Genomic DNA, 16,617 nt, shown 5'->3' with positions numbered 1-16,617 from the left:
TAGAGGTTTGGGATTGCCTTATTTGAAAAAAAAAATCGTCCGGGTACCTTCCACTGTGGTGTCCCAATAGCGACAAATTTTTTGAAGGCCTCAGACTCCACCAGCTGGTATGGTAAAAGCTGGCGGGCTAAGAGTTCCGTCAAGCCAGTTGTCAGATGCCGGGCAAGGGGGTGACTCTGTGACATTGGCTTCTTACGCTCAAACATTTCCTTTACAGACACCTGACTGGGCAGATGAGATGGAGCTGCTGAAGGTGAGAGGCGGAGTGGTGGGTGGTTGAGAGGGGGCAAGGAGGACAGCAGTGGTTGACGTGGCTGAAGATGCTGGACCAGGAGGTGGCTTTGAGTTTGTGTGCTGCTTCTACTCGTCATCATGTGTTGATCCCATAGACGTTTGTGATGTGCGATCATGTGCCTTCTCAAAGCAGTTGTACCTAGGTGGGTGTTGGATTTCCCACGACTCAGTTTCTTTTGGCACAGGTTGCAAATGGCATCGCTGTTGTCAGAGGCAGACACACAAAAAAAATGCTACACTGCTGAGCTTTGCAATGACGGCATTCTGATGGTGGCAACAGCATGTGTTGATTGGCGTGCTGTCTGGCTGACCCCGGGTGCCGATACATGCTGTCTGACTGTGCCCCTAGCTCCTTGCGACGACCTCCCCCTGCTTCCAACTCGTCTCCTCCTTCTCTCTGTCTCCCCTTCTGAACTTTCCCCCTCTTCTTCTTCTCTTCGAGCAGGCACCCACGCGGCATCCATGGACACATCGTCATCATCAACCGCTTCACTTGTATCTGACACCTCAGCAAAGGAAGCAGCAGCGGGTACAACATCATCATCATCACACTGTACGTCCATGTGTGTAATGCTGCCTGACTGAGACATATCCCTGTTATCTACATCCCCTGGCAATAATGGTTGCGCGTCATTAATTTCATACAACTGATGTGTAAATAACTCCTCTGAGGGATCAAGTGAAGCGGCTGTGTTGGTAGTAGTGGTGGTGGTGGCGGCGGGCGGGAGAGTGGTAACTTGAGAGCAGGTGACCAAAGCTGAGCTGGAGGAGGATGGTGCGTCAAGGTTCTTAGCGGAAGCTGTTGAAGATTGGGTGTCCTGTGTAAGCCAGTCAACTATTTTCTCTGAATTATTTGGGTTCAGGGTACGTGGCCTCTGAACACTGGGCATTATTCCAGGGCCAGTGGAAATCAGAGCACCACGACCATGACGGCCCCTGCGGGGTGGCCTGCCTCTGCCTGTCATTTTTTTTTATGTGAAGTGGTACTATGCGTGCAAGGTACTGTGCCAACCTATATGGTGGTGGGAAGTGGGCACAGTACAGTCTGTGTGGGCCTGACACACACAGGCTTGCAAATGTGATTATATCACAGAAAAATATTAAATAGAATTTTGTTTTATCTGCAAGGTATTTTCTGTCACACCCTGTATGAATGGTGTGCACGTGCTGTCTGTGACTGAGCCTGCAGCCTCTCACACACGGGCAGCCAGGCAACTCCAATATACAGTACAGTCAAAAGTTTGGACACACCTTCTCATTCAAAGAGTTTTCTTTATTTTCATGACTATGAAAATTGTAGATTCACACTGAAGGCATCAAAACTATGAATTAACACATGTGGAATTATATATATAACAAAAAAAGTGTGAAACAGAAAATATGTCATATTCTAGGTTCTTCAAAGTAGCCACCTTTTGCTTTGATTACTGCTTTGCACACTCTTGGCATTCTCTTGATGAGCTTCAAAAGGTAGTCACCTGAAATGGTCTTCCAACAGTCTTGAAGGAGTTCCCAGAGATGCTTAGCACTTGTTGGCCCTTTTGCCTTCACTCTGCGGTCCAGCTCACCCCAAACCATCTCGATTGGGTTCAGGTCCGGTGACTGTGGAGGCCAGGTCATCTGGCGCAGCACCCCATCACTCTCCTTCATGGTCAAATAGCCCTTACACAGCCTGGAGGTGTGTTTGGGGTCATTGTCCTGTTGAAAAATAAATGATGGTCCAACTAAACGCAAACCGGATGGAATAGCATGCCGCTGCAAGATGCTGTGGTAGCCATGCTGGTTCAGTATGCCTTAAATTTCGAATAAATCCCCAACAGTGTCACCAGCAAAGCACCATCACACCTCCTCCTCCATGCTTCACGGTGGGAACCAGGCATGTAGAGTCCATCCATTCACCTTTTCTGCGTCGCACAAAGACACAGTGTTTGGAACCAAAGATCTCAAATTTGGACTAAATCACAGCTTTCCACTGGTCTAATGTCCATTCCTTGTGTTCTTTAGCCCAAACAAGTCTCTTCTGCTTGTTGCCTGTCCTTAGAAGTGGTTTCCTAGCAGATATTCTACCATGAAGGACTGATTCACACAGTCTCCTCTTAACAGTTTTTCTAGAGATGTGTCTGCTGCTAGAACTCTGTGTGGCATTGACCTGGTCTCTAATCTGAGCTGCTGTTAACCTGCGATTTCTGAGGCTGGTGATTCGGATGAACTTATCCTCCGCAGCAGAGGTGACTCTTCGTCTTCCTTTCCTGGGGGCGGTCCACATGTGAGCCAGTTTCTTTGTAGCGCTTGATGTTTTTTGTGACAGTTTTTTGGGACTGACTGACCTTCATTTCTTAAAGTAATGATGGCCACTCATTTTTCTTTACTTAGCTGCTTTTTTCTTGCCATAATACAAATTCTAACAGTCTATTCACTAGGACTATCAGCTGTGTATCCACCTGACTTCTCCACAACGCAACTGATGGTCCCAACCCCATTTATAAGGCAAGAAATCCCACTTATTAAACCTGACAGGGCACACCTGTGAAGTCAAAACCATTTCAGGTGACTACCTCTTGAAGCTCATCAAGAGAATGCCAAGAGTGTGCAAAGCAGTAATCAAAGCAAAAGGTGGCTACTTTGAAGAACCTAGAATATGACATATTTTCAGTTGTTTCACACTTTTTTGTTATGTATATAATTCCACATGTGTTAATTCATAGTTTTGCCTTCAGTGTGAATCTACAATTTTCATAGTCATGAAAATAAAGAAAACTCTTTGAATGAGAAGGTGTGTCCAAACTTTTGGTCTGTACTGTGTGTATATATATATATGTATATATATATATATATATATATATATATTATATATATTAAAAAAAGCAAAAAAAGCACTGATGTACCAGCCCTGAAAAGGGCTTTTTGGAGTGCTGTCAGGACGCTGTCTTTACAGCAGATGAGTCTGTGGACACAGAACAATGCCCTAGCTAACGCTTTCCCTATTGAATCAGCAGCAGCAGCAGCACTGTCCCTCCTCTCACTGTGAATGCAGCTTCCGAATGAATCTAAAATGGATGCTGTCCAGGAGGTGGGAGGGTCTGCTGCTGATTGGCTGGAATGTGTCTGCTGACTGTGAGGTACAGGGTCAAAGTTTACTCAATGATGATGTATAGGGGGTGGACCGAACATCGCATATGTTCGCCCACAGCGGCGAACGCGAACAAGCAATGTTCGCCGGGAACTATTTGGGACATCACTAATAGCTACATGATTTATCTTTGTCTCATTTTTTAACATCACAGAAACCTGACATTTTAACAGGGGTGTTTAGACTTTTTATATCCACTGTATATTGCAGCCAGATACAACTATAGTCCTTAAAAGGACTTTTGTGTCTCTAACAAGTTTGTTCACTAAAATATTACTATTTCACTCCCTACACTATCTGTCCTTTCTTGAGCACAGCTCTCCCTGACTAAGACTGAGCTGAACACGTGTCATCAGGTGCCATATAGCACCCGATGACGTGTTCCACCAGGTAAACACTGTAATGCCATTAGCCACAATGGCTATGGCATCACAGTGAGTGCCAGTACCTCCACACACATTTATTGGCTGCGTAGCAGCCAACAAACGTGTGGGGAGGAGACTCGAGAATCACGCTCGAGCACACGCGGTTCTCGATTCAAATCAGTGTTCGGCCGAGCATGCTTGCCCAACACTAATGCCTACGTGGGAGCGATTTCTGTTTATGTATTTATCCAATTTATCAAATATCAGAAGACACATCTCCAGATTTCAACTAAGAAGGCAAGAAATACATTGGATTTATAAACTGAATGATAATCTAGCAGTATAGACACAGAGGGAGGTTTCTGCATGCAGTTTTAGAAACCAAAATCAGGAGTGTACCATAAAAGGAGAGACAGTATTAAGCACAGATATTACTTCTCTTTTTTTTTAACTCACTCCAGTCAGGAAACCTGACTGTGTGGTCTTACCCTTCTTTTATAAACCCACTCAACCACATGACTAATATTGTAAGGTTCCAAGCAACTACTGTGGGTCTTGAGGCCATGCCAGTCTGATGGCTAGTGGCTGGTTATTCTCTGAAGTTCCTTCAACCATGATCCTTTATCTATCCCGTTCTTTGCAATATTTATGGCACATAGTGCTCAGAAATCACTGCAGAAAATGCACCAAAATGATTCTCAACTGACAATACTAGTTAATTCCTCAAGCCGATGTTAAAAGCTGAGAACTTTGCCAATATCTTCCCGTCAGGAACATATCGGAGCCCCTCATGCACCACGTCACGGTGTCTCAGCATGCATGGGGTTCTACCACTAAAACACCTGTGGTGTGTGAACATGGTCTGAACAATGCTAGAATTTAACTCACAGCCAGGCTCTCACATGCCTCCATAGTGGTATCACCAATGCACTGTGAGGTAGAATAAAGCTGTGAGCCGCACCCACAAGAGGCCATGTGACACAGAAGGTACCAGGTGCAAAAGAATGTTACTAACAAAACAAAGTGGTACATTCCATATACATAAAGACAAAAACTCACTGAAAAAAAGAGGCCTAAATGGGTGGAAATGCTCCAAATCCAGACACTGTAGCGTGTCTATACCGGGTGAACAATTCCTCCGCATGCGGTCCGCAAACAGACCCTGTTCACACACCACCGGTGTTTTAGTGGTAGGACCCCATGCGTGCTGAGACACCGTGACGTGGTGTCTCAGCACGCATGAGGAATTAGCTAGTATTGTCAGTTGCGTATCATTTTGGTGCATTTTCTGCAGTGATTTGTGTGTGTATATATATTTTTTAATCTGCACAATGTATCATTTTGTGTAAGATGTCCTTGTGGTGCATGCAGTCTGCACCGGCATCCTCCATTGAACGCATTTTTTGCTGGGAATTGCCATTGTCTGCGGACCGCATGCGGAGAAATTGCTCACCCGGTTATAGACGCGCTACAGTGTCTGGGTTTGGAGCATTTCCACCCGTTTAGGCCACTTTTTTCAGTGAGTTTTTGTCACATAGTGCTTAGTCAGCATTATGTCTATGAAATTATTGAATATGTTATATGGATGGGGTTTTAGCTTTATTATAACAAAGTCTTGCCATGTTTTTGGTGTTTTTTGCCTTTTAAAATGTACTCGTGTATGAGATTCTGTACATTGTATCTGTTAACCTAAACAGGGGCCTTGAAACACATTCTCTTTGAGATTTTTTTTCTGTATCGCGGTTGGATGTCCTGTTTTTTTTCTGTGCCATTCAAGGTGGAAGCAACACTGATAATAGCTGGCCTCACGTTTCTTCCATTGTGATTTTTGTAAACATGACAAGAGGAAACACAGCCTATTGCTTGTCTCCTTTCAAGCCGCTTCTCCGAAACGGATGGTGAAACTGTCACTTAGTTATTCAGAGAAAACAAGCTGCAGCACTAAAATGCAGAAATAGACTGTTTCATAAGATTCCTGCAGGGAACATCTGCTGCTTGGGGACCACATTGTTACATAGCTAGAAATGACATTGTGGTGAGAAAATGTAATGTATATTCTGACAGTTACTTTGAATTGCACTCACCAATGCGAATTCCTCGTCTAGGTGTGGGCTCTCTATAGCTTTATGTACCAATGTAAATCATGCCTTTTATAGATAATCTTGGTATCTTTTTATGATTGAGCCTCTCTGCCTCCTATGTATGGGATCTTTATTCCTATGGGCTATTCAGTGCCCCCTGCCTGTCCTTTATTTTTGGTAAACCTGTGAAATATATTATTTTTTCAATTTCTTCCTTTTCATGTGCATTATTCTATTCTCTGTTGTTGTCTAGTTTCTTGTCATCTCCAGCTGGGATGCGGGCCAATTAAATCTACTTCTTAAGTTGTACTGTATATAATGCTCAGCATTCCTTCCATGTCTTTTAAGTTGCTTGCTTCATAAGTAAAAGATGTCTCTTCCTTTATATTTACATCCAAACACTGTCTTTCTCACATATCTTGTCATTTTCACATCTGAACATCCATTCTATGGTCTCTTGTGATAGCTTTAACACTATCCTTGTCATGATCTTGCTACATTTTTCCAAACTGTTCTAGCAATACAGGCAGATCATGTCAGCTTCTTCTAACAGCATTCCCATTCATCAAATCAGGACATTTCTTCATCAATGGTAATTAGCGGCTCGCTTTCTCCATGTGCAGCAGCTTGTGATACAGGGGTTGTCATTAGGAAGACTTCAGGAGGATTTATCTGCAGCATGCATAATAATAGCTTTCAACATTGCATCTGTGGCTTTTTCTATCTCATTCTCCTACAAAACATCTGCCAGGTCTGAGGTGACATACAATAAATATTTGGCAGCCAATTTGTGCCAGATGTCTGAGACCTGATTAAGCAGCATCACCCATTACACACAAATGTATGAAGAAGTGCAGAACACCTTACATATTTTAACTTTCAAAATAAATGATATAATATTCCAAAAATCCAACGCCTGATTGTTCAAGCCTCTTGCTAATCTGGCATGCAATAAAATGACCCCTGATATATTATGGGAATTTACCAGTGCTTTTTTGCTTCTTGGGTCCAAAGCAATGTCCTAGTATGCTATGCTATCTAATGCCATACAACCAGTGCTATTGTACAAACCCTCATACAGATGTAGCAATTTCTAACACCTTAAATACACAAAACGCCAAAAGTAGAATTATTATAAATATTTATTTGTATCATACAAAGACATCAGGGTTACATGTAACAAAATGCAATAGGACAGGGGTAGCGCCATCCTGGCTGGTATCCTCTTGGTCATTATTGTGGTGAGTTCCAATTCAGCATGTACATTCCGGTTTTGCTTCACATGGATTTTCTCTTTGCTGTTATGTATTGATTCATCAACCGGACGCTTCTGCTTTTGGTACGTGGCTTCTTCACCTTGATCTATATTGTTCCTTCTGTTTACATTTTGGACTCACCTCCACTACTTGATCGATTATGTACCTGCGGTGATATTATGCTATTATTTTCCATCTATACTATTATGTACTCATCCCGCTGATCACACCTCCCTATATTTATAACCGGAGCCTCCCATCCGGGGTGGCGCTATTGGCAATTCTTTCCCTGTTCCTTTTGCCCCTGTCCTATTGCATTTTGTTACATGTAACCCTGATGTCTTTGTATGATACAAATAAATATTTATAATAATTCTACTTTTGGCGTTTTGAGCTCCGCTTCTTCTTTAGTCTGATTTGTGCTCTGGAGCTTTAGCCGAGTTTTTCCTTGTGGGCGTCATTTTGGGTATATTGGGTGAGCACTGGCCCCCCTGGACCTTCTTGTCCCCACTCTGACGCCCCTAGGGTCACCCCCCCCCTTTTTTTCTACCTTAAATACACAGTTAGGCCTATGTCACATGTCAGCTTAATGTTTGCAACCTATACACAGACATAATTATGCGCCAATGCATACCTATGCACTAATGTGCAATAACAGAACGTGGACAATCATTAAAGACCCCGTCACTCAGATCAGAGCTGCCATCAGAGCAGTACTGACAATACACCCTTCAGGGTCCCGATGAGATTCCTAAGACTGGGGTAACCCAGCAATGACTGTATATAACATAATCTATATAACATTCTGAAACTCTCATTGTTAACGAACACTGGAAGCACCAGATTGTTATTTACCCAGCCAGCAGCCGCAGCTTCTCTTCCTGCATAGTGTTTATCGCGAATATTCTAATTGTGAATTTTTATCGCGAATATCGGCACTTTGAGAATTCGCGAAGATGTAGAATATAGTGCTATATATTTGTAATAACGAAATATTCTGGACCGCAGAGTGAAGGCAAAAGGGCCAACAAATGCTAAGCATCTCTGGGAACTCCTTCAAGACTGTTAGAAGACCATTTCAGGTGACTACCTCTTGAAGCTCATCAAGAGAATGCCAAGAGTGTGCAAAGCAGTAATCAAAGCAAAAGGTGGCTACTTTGAAGAACCTAGAATATGACATATTTTCAGTTGTTTCACACTTTTTTGTTATATATATAATTCCACATGTGTTAATTCATAGTTTTGATGCCTTCAGTGTGAATCTACAATTTTCATAGTCATGAAAATAAAGAAAACTCTTTGAATGAGAAGGGTGTCCAAACTTTTGGTCTGTACTGTATAATACAGATAGTTAGTGGGCGATAGTCAGTGTAGGTTAGATAGTGATATAATGTAGCTGATAGGTTCCAGTGCAGGGTGTTAGGTAGTATGATAGGAATTACTGTTTTGTGATAGGGATTGGTGTCTCTGTTAGACACAGTGCTGTGATGTCACAATAATACTTAGTGCACCAATCAATAATACCTACTCAGACCTGATAAAATGTGAAGTTGCATGTATTGCGCAAAAAATATGCGCATCATTAGTGCCGATTTGCACATTCGCAAAAATGACTGGAGTTCACGAATCTAGAATTCGCGAATTTAATTGCGAATATTATGTGAATTTTTTATATATATTGTGAAAATGAATATTGCCTATGCTTCTCATCATTACTCCTGCTTTGAACTGTATGGTGGTACAGTTGAATACTGCAACAGGTCATGGGCTACACCCTCACAGGGCTCAGGCTGCTAGGCAGTACAACATTTTAAGGAGTAGTGAAGTGATGACATCATCATGTGCTATGTCTCAGGCGGTGCAATTTTAACTGAATGAACCAGGAAACAGGCACCACAATGACATTATCATGAGCTCCTGTGGTGGGACCCAAGCCACAGGCTGAAGGAGGCCTGCATTTTGCTCCCCAGACGGCATTTGTGACCAGGACCTAGCTGAGTAGTATTTATTTTTATTTTTTTACCTGACCATAGGGGGCACTATGTGGATATTAATTTTACTGGCGTTATTAATGGGGCCTTTATGGGTACATACTAAGAGCACTATAGGGGACATTATGGATAAATATTTAATATTGGAGGATTATAGTATTGGAATACTATTACAGCTAGGTGCACAATAGAGAGCATTTTTATTGGTGGAGACACTATAGAAGGCATTATTATTGATGGAGGTGCTAAAGGGGGCTTGTTATTGCTTGGGAACTATAGTATAGTGGCCATTCATTTTACTGCTGTTTATTATAAGTTCATTGTTATTACTGGGGGCTCAATGGCATTATCATTACTGGGAGGACTATAGGGACATTATTACTACCGAGAAAACAATAGGGGATACCATTAAAGGGAACGAATACCATGAAAATGCAATGTAATCTACAGGCACCGTGCTATAGAGCAGGGGGAGCTGAGCATATTTATATATACTTATATAGGAAAGGATTCACTAAAACTTCCTTCATTTAAATTCCTGCTCATTCTGCACTTTTAAGTCAAGAAGGCGGTCCTACCAGTAATTGACAGTCATAGAGGGAAGGCTGTTGATCACTAATAGAACCACCCCCTTGACTTCAAAGTCAAGAATAAGCAGGAATTTAAATATATAAATTGCAAGTTGTACTGAATCCTTTCCTGTAAAAGTATATATCAATATGCTCAGCTTCTCCTGCTCCACAATATGCTGCCTGTAGCATTTCATGGTGTTAGGTTTGTGTTTATATTTGGTACAGTATAGGGGACATTATTATTGGGGGCATGATAGGAGGGCATTACATAAGTGGGGGCACTATAGGGGCATTATTATTATTAAGGGCACTATTATTTCTGCAGTATAGGAATTGGGGAGCACCACTGACAGTGTTGGGGTAGCACCAGAACAGAGAGTTTGTGTTGAGAAGTTGAGGAGAATGGGGAAGTGATTCATCTAAAATGTCTGTCTGTACCTTATTCAGCAGAGATTAAATGTAGCTGAAAGAAGTCATCATGGTGGTCTGGTCCAAATTAATATTAGGAAAGAGAACGTCTACATTAGAGGAGACATTACTGGATGTAAGAGGTATGGAGTGCTGTATTAACCTGTATGACCAGGCAGCATGCTAAAGGGAGGGGTGTGCAGGGAATACTTTTTCTCCAGAATTAAAGGCTATGCACACCTTCGGGTGCAATTTTTATTATTGCATTGTACTCATTTGGAGCTAAAAATCATTTTTTATTACAAATATGGAAAACTTTGTTCTGTACGGGGCTGAGATGCTCTGTCAGGGATCTGAATTTTCTCTCTGCTCTGTCAGCCAGATAATCTGAGGGGCTCCTTATCTCTGACATTATAAACACTCATTTAAGCTCAATCCTTATATTACTGATAAGAATGTGGCTTAAATAAGTGTTTATTACCTCTTAGTAAATGAGAGATAAGTGTTATTAGATGACTGGAACAAAATGAAAGTAAAAAAAGAGGATTCGAACAACTAGACAAACAGTTAACCCTTTGTGACTGAATGGCCCAATATTTTTAATAATAAAAACAAATATTTTTAGCCCAAATTGAGTAAAATGTAAACAAATTTCCTCTAAAGGTGTACATAGCAATGGATTGCTAAGTGAAAGGCATCACAACATGCATCTGAGCTAGCCCTACAAGGTGCCTACTGTGCCTGGTGTAACAGTCTTGGTGACAGATTCTCTTTAAGTCTTTAAAAGGGTTGCCGGAGCTAAAACTTTACCAAATGCCAGTAAATTGTATAACACAAAAAATAAATAATTACATTCACTTTTCTCTTGCATATTTCTAAGCAACACACCTCTGATTCTCCTCCCTTTCTTTGTATACAAGTCTGCAGCATTGAAATTTAGGTGTAGGACAGCCTATCATTGGCCTCAGAGGCATATGTAGTGGCCTAGAGCAGGGACACTGAAGTCTGGACATTTGTTGACATTTGCCTGTTTCCCCTATGCAAAGTTATAAAATTCTTATTTTATTTCACTTGAAAGGGTTAATGTGCACTGTTTAATACTGTGTAAGTACATTTTATATGTATGTTGTGATATATATCTTGTTCATTTGTGCTGTATTTGTGAGGCTCTGTGGAAAGGGTTAATAAGTACTGAGAGACTGTTGGGACTTTGAATAAGAAGTTACTAATGCTTCATATCTGTCATAGGGTTTAAATAATGACATGTACTGGAGGGAAAAAACCAGGTTTATTTACTACCAAAACCAGACAGACTGACCTTTTGAATGTCTGGTTTTAGCTCTGCTATGTCTAGAAACTTGTTTTTCTCTGGAAAAACTGCTGTGTCATTGCAATTGAGTATCATTGAAGCTCTAATGTAAGTCTATGCCAGATAGGACTGGTAACTTTGTAATTGTTTGTGCTGAGTTTCTCCATTTCATCCCTCCCACTAAAAGGTTCTAATCTAGCTAGAAATGGTATATAAGGAAAGCAGTCAGAGCCCTTAGTGTTCTGCAGTTAGGGACCAGTGCTTGGAGGGAGACTCATGCCAGTCAGCATAAGTGACCAGAAGAAGACGATGAGAAAAATACGCTAAGCCACAAACCATGGGTCACCAGCCCTGTGACCACAGAGCAACCCAGACTACTGAGCAGCAGGGTACCATCCTTCTGAGAGGGAGAGAGGTACAGCTAGCTCAGGCCATTCCTCAGCTTCAAGCCCTTCTTCTGTTAGGGAGGAGACTTGAGAAGCCAGCCTTATGCCTTGTCTGTATTGTTTTGCACCTGAATTCCTCCAATAAAGAAGCACACTGGTTAACTGCAGACCCTGACTCTCTGGAATTTTTTCCTATTGGGGTGCACCACGCCTCACCATCCCTCCCGGAGAGCAGTAACACATGGTGACACCTCGATGGTGTCCGTTGAGGCCACCCCAAACCCGGCCACTGCACATATGGCACAAGATTGCAGAGGCACGTGATAGACTGCAGCAGTCACCACTGAAGTCAAATATACAAAGAATGAGAGTAGAAATGGAAATGTGGTACTCAGTACTGTGTAGGACAGACAGAAACAGATGAGTATAAGATTTAAATTTTTTATTTTTGGGATGGGGCTAAGTTTTACATAACTGGGACAACTCCTTTATTTCAATAAACTATTAAAACATCTAAACACACTGTGGGAGTTTTATTAAAAACTGGTATAAAGGAAAACTGACCTAGTTGCCCATAGCAACCAAATTCCTTCTTTCATTTTCTAAAGGAGCTCAGAAAAATGAAAGCTGGATTCTGACTGGTTGTTTGGGCAACTAAGCCAGTTTTCCTTTATACCAGTTTTGTTAAATCTCCCCCATTGTCTATGAAATTACATGAATGTTACATGATAATCTACCACTTCCAATCCATTAGATAGAATGTATACAAACTCAGATACTTTACTTTTTATCAATATTGCAATAAATATACCATTCACAACTGATGCTGCTTAATGGGGTTGTGCCAGAAAAAAATATTTAACATTTTTAAAAGTAGCACCTGGATCTGGATATTTTTGTAACTGCATGCAATTACAAATTTTGTGTAGTTATTCATTAAAATCTCCCTGTATAACACCGCCTGCTGTTTGTTCATTTCTTTATTTCTCTGTCCGACTTGTTGAGGGAACATAGCTGCCACCAGCCACATCTACTGTTAGAAGCTGTAACATAGAGAGAGCTACAGCTAAAAGAACACAACCCCTAAGGAATGACTGACCCCCTGAGAAAGAACATGTCCCCTGAAGTTCCAGGTTTAAATAAATCTAGCCAAGCAATTGGAGCAACTAATGTAAGGAGCTCTGGAACCATGTGAGGTACAGTGCTGGTTTTAGCATTGGCCTGGAATATATGGTCTAGTACTGCGCTGTGCTAGAACTTGTCAGGACTCAGGAGTAGTGTTGATCACGAATATTCGAATTTCTAATTTTTATCGCGAATATAGGTACTACGAAAACTAGAGAATATTTCGAATAGTTATATATTCGTAATTTCGAATATTCCAATTTTTTCCTTCCTCTTTTTTTTTTTTTTTTAAGTACACATGATCCCTCCCTGCTTCTAGCTTGTGGGCCAATAAGAAGGCTGCAATATACTTGACTTTAGGAGTAGTAGTGTTTTCGAATTTTGCTCTATATTAGTTTTTTCGAATATTCGCTATATTGCTTATAGCAATATAGCTAATATTTGAAAAAAAAACTAATATAGAGCAATTTAGCTAATATAGTGCTATAATCTTTTTTTTATAGTTGTATTTTTTTTTCCAATCTGAACTATTAGACAAAGAAGATTATAGCACTATATTAGCTGAATTGCTCTATATTCGTTTCTTTTTCGAATATTCGCTATATTGCTATATATTCTTGTTTTAGAATATTACGAATATTCGAAAAAACTAAGTTATAGCAATATAGCGAATATTCAAAAAAATCGAATATAGAGCAATTTAGCTAATATAGTGCTATAATCCTCTTTGTCTAATAGTTGTAAGTTGAAAAATTCGCTATAAAAATTCGAATTACGAAAATTTGCATATTACACAACCATTACCTTGCCGACGAATATTCTAAAAAATATTTGCGAAATATTGCGATTTCGAATATGACCCCTGCCGCTCATCACTAATGGTGACGGGGATGCTTGTCGGGGAGAAGTATGCCAAAGTGGAATAACAGTACAGATTGAAAATAAAAAAAACGAAAATTCTAAATAACGAATATATATTCGCTATATTGCTATAACTGCTCGTCATAGCCTAAAACAAGAATATATAGCAATATAGTGAATATTCGTAAAATACACATATAGATGCAATTTAGCTAATATATAAAAGTATTTTTTTAATAGTGTACATTTTTTTCAAAATCTGGAGTTCATAAGAGACAAAAAAATTAGACTATAAAAAAAAAGATTATAGGACTATATTAGCTAAATTGCAGTTTATATATGTCCATTTTACGAATATTCGCTATATTGCTATAATTTCGTTTTTTGAATATTCGTCATATTCTAAAACAAGAATATTTAGCAATATAGCAAATATTCGTAAAATACACCTATAGCCAACCAATAGGAAAGTTGCCTTATAGACTTTAAATAAAATTAAAAAAACGCAATATGCCTATAATTATATTGCATATTAATCACGATAAATAGAATAATGACGATTATTCGATTTTAACGAATATAAGACGAATATTCAATCGAATATTCGCGCAATATTGCAAAATCAAATATGGCACCTCCCGTTCATTACTATTTGTGACTGCCTTGGGATTAAAACAACATAGAATTCCTGAACCTATTCCGTTCTCTGGGGTGGATGCTACTCCTTTGGCCGGAGGGTTTATAAAGAATAAAGCCTTTATTACACTGGCCAATTGAGCATGCAATAGTCAGGAGGGAAGCGTTCCCTCCAGCCAATCGCTTGCTAGCTAGCAGAGGAGAGCACTGCTATTACATGCAATGATTTCCTTCACAGCATGGGGAGGAGCGATCGCTATGCTATCGCTTGTCCCCATACTGTCTAGTTGCCTAATTCTCTCAGGGTCCTTCAATGATTCCTTGGTTTTGCAAACTATTATAGAAAGTATATATAAATTGCATGAGACGCACAGGAGTGAATGTGACCACGGGCGGAGGTGCTCACAGTAAAGAGGATTCGCCCCTCCTCTGACAAATTGAGATACTGAGATAGACAATACTGGGCACTCTCTCTATAAGTAGAACCATGCGAAAAACAGGTATATATGGTGATAAATTGTTTATTATCATATACAATTTATATAAAGATTACATTCAATTTATTACTTAAAAATATGGATGTATAAAATATTAGCTTAAAATACCCAATTAATACATATAAGACATATAAGATAGTGGAACTACCTAAAACCATAAATAGGCATCAGTGCAACAATATATTACATACAGATATACGAATAAATAGTAAAGCGTCAATGCAACATAAGGTGTTCTCCACTCTGTAACTTATAGCAGTTAGGTCCCAATAATGGCCAAAAATAGGAGTATTCTTGGGGTCTAATTGTGTGCTCTGTATTCACTTCCCAAGTGTATCCCAATCTCTTAGTAAGAGCAAAGTTCCTGGATCTTTATGTAGATGAATCACAGTGAGTTTTTAGAGCGGCGTCCCACTATTACTCACTGCTTGATGTCTGCTGGTGAAGCTCCGGTCCACTGTAAGTATAGAGATTCTCTCACAGGTTGCTGCTGTCGCCGGTCTAGGCAACGTCTAGCCCCGAAACGCGTTTGGTCCAAGACCCCTATATGAACTTCTGCCGATTCTACGCTGTAATAACCCTAGGTTGACTTTGATAAATACAGGAATATCCTGCAAACAACGGAGACCTGGCACCCTGATAACTAAGACCACAGCAAAAGGACATCACAGACCGCAACTGCAGTCCAAATCCAGAGCGGTAGCAGGCGACTAGGTTCTCGGAGGACACCGGCTCTTCAGCGTAACGGAGCGGTGCCCAGAGAAGCCTAGACCGGCGACAGCAGCAACCTGTGAGAGAATCTCTATACTTACAGTGAACCGGAGCTTCACCAGCAGACATCAAGCAGTGAGTAATAGCGGGATGCCGCTCTAAAAACTCACTGTGATTCATCTACATAAAGATCCAGGAACTTTGCTCTTACTAAGAGATTGGGATACACTTGGGAAGTGAATACAGAGGACACAATTAGACCCCAAGAATACTCCTATTTTTCCACTAGTCTAGCCATTATTGGGACCTAACTGCTATAAGTTGCAGAGTGGAGAACACCTTATGTTGCATTGACGCTTTACTATTTATTCGTATATCTGTATGTAATATATTGTTGCACTGATGCCTATTTATGGTTTTAGGTAGTTCCACTATCTTATATGTCTTATATGTATTAATTGGGTATTTTAAGCTAATATTTTATACATCCATATTTTTAAGTAATAAATTGAATGTAATCTTTATATAAATTGTATATGATAATAAACAATTTATCACCATATATACCTGTTTTTCGCATGGTTCTACTTATAGAGAGAGTGCCCAGTATTGTCTATCTCAGTATTATAGAAAGTGCATTAAAAAAATGCAGTTATTGCCAAAATGCGGACTTAACCAGGAAAGGAGCGGATCTTCTCCATTGGTTCCCTGACACTATGTCCGCCTTTGGAACTCTGAAAGAAAGGTTTGTTCATGCACCTGTACTTATTTAACCTGACGCCACTAAACCATTTATTATTGAGGTAGATGCTTCTGAGGTAGGAGTTGTTGTCTCAAGGGTCATCTTCTTTAATAAACATTCAACCATGTGGATTCTTTTAGAGAATATTTTCCTCTGCTGAGAGGAACTATGACATTGGCAATTGAGACCTGCTGGCTATCAAATGGACCTTTGTGGAATGGCATCATTTCTTAGCAGGCCCATCATCAGATCA

Source organism: Bufo gargarizans, chromosome 1, assembly GCF_014858855.1.
Source record: "Bufo gargarizans isolate SCDJY-AF-19 chromosome 1, ASM1485885v1, whole genome shotgun sequence".
NCBI classification, from domain to species: Eukaryota; Metazoa; Chordata; class Amphibia; order Anura; family Bufonidae; genus Bufo; species Bufo gargarizans.
This window is presented reverse-complemented; position numbering follows the sequence as displayed.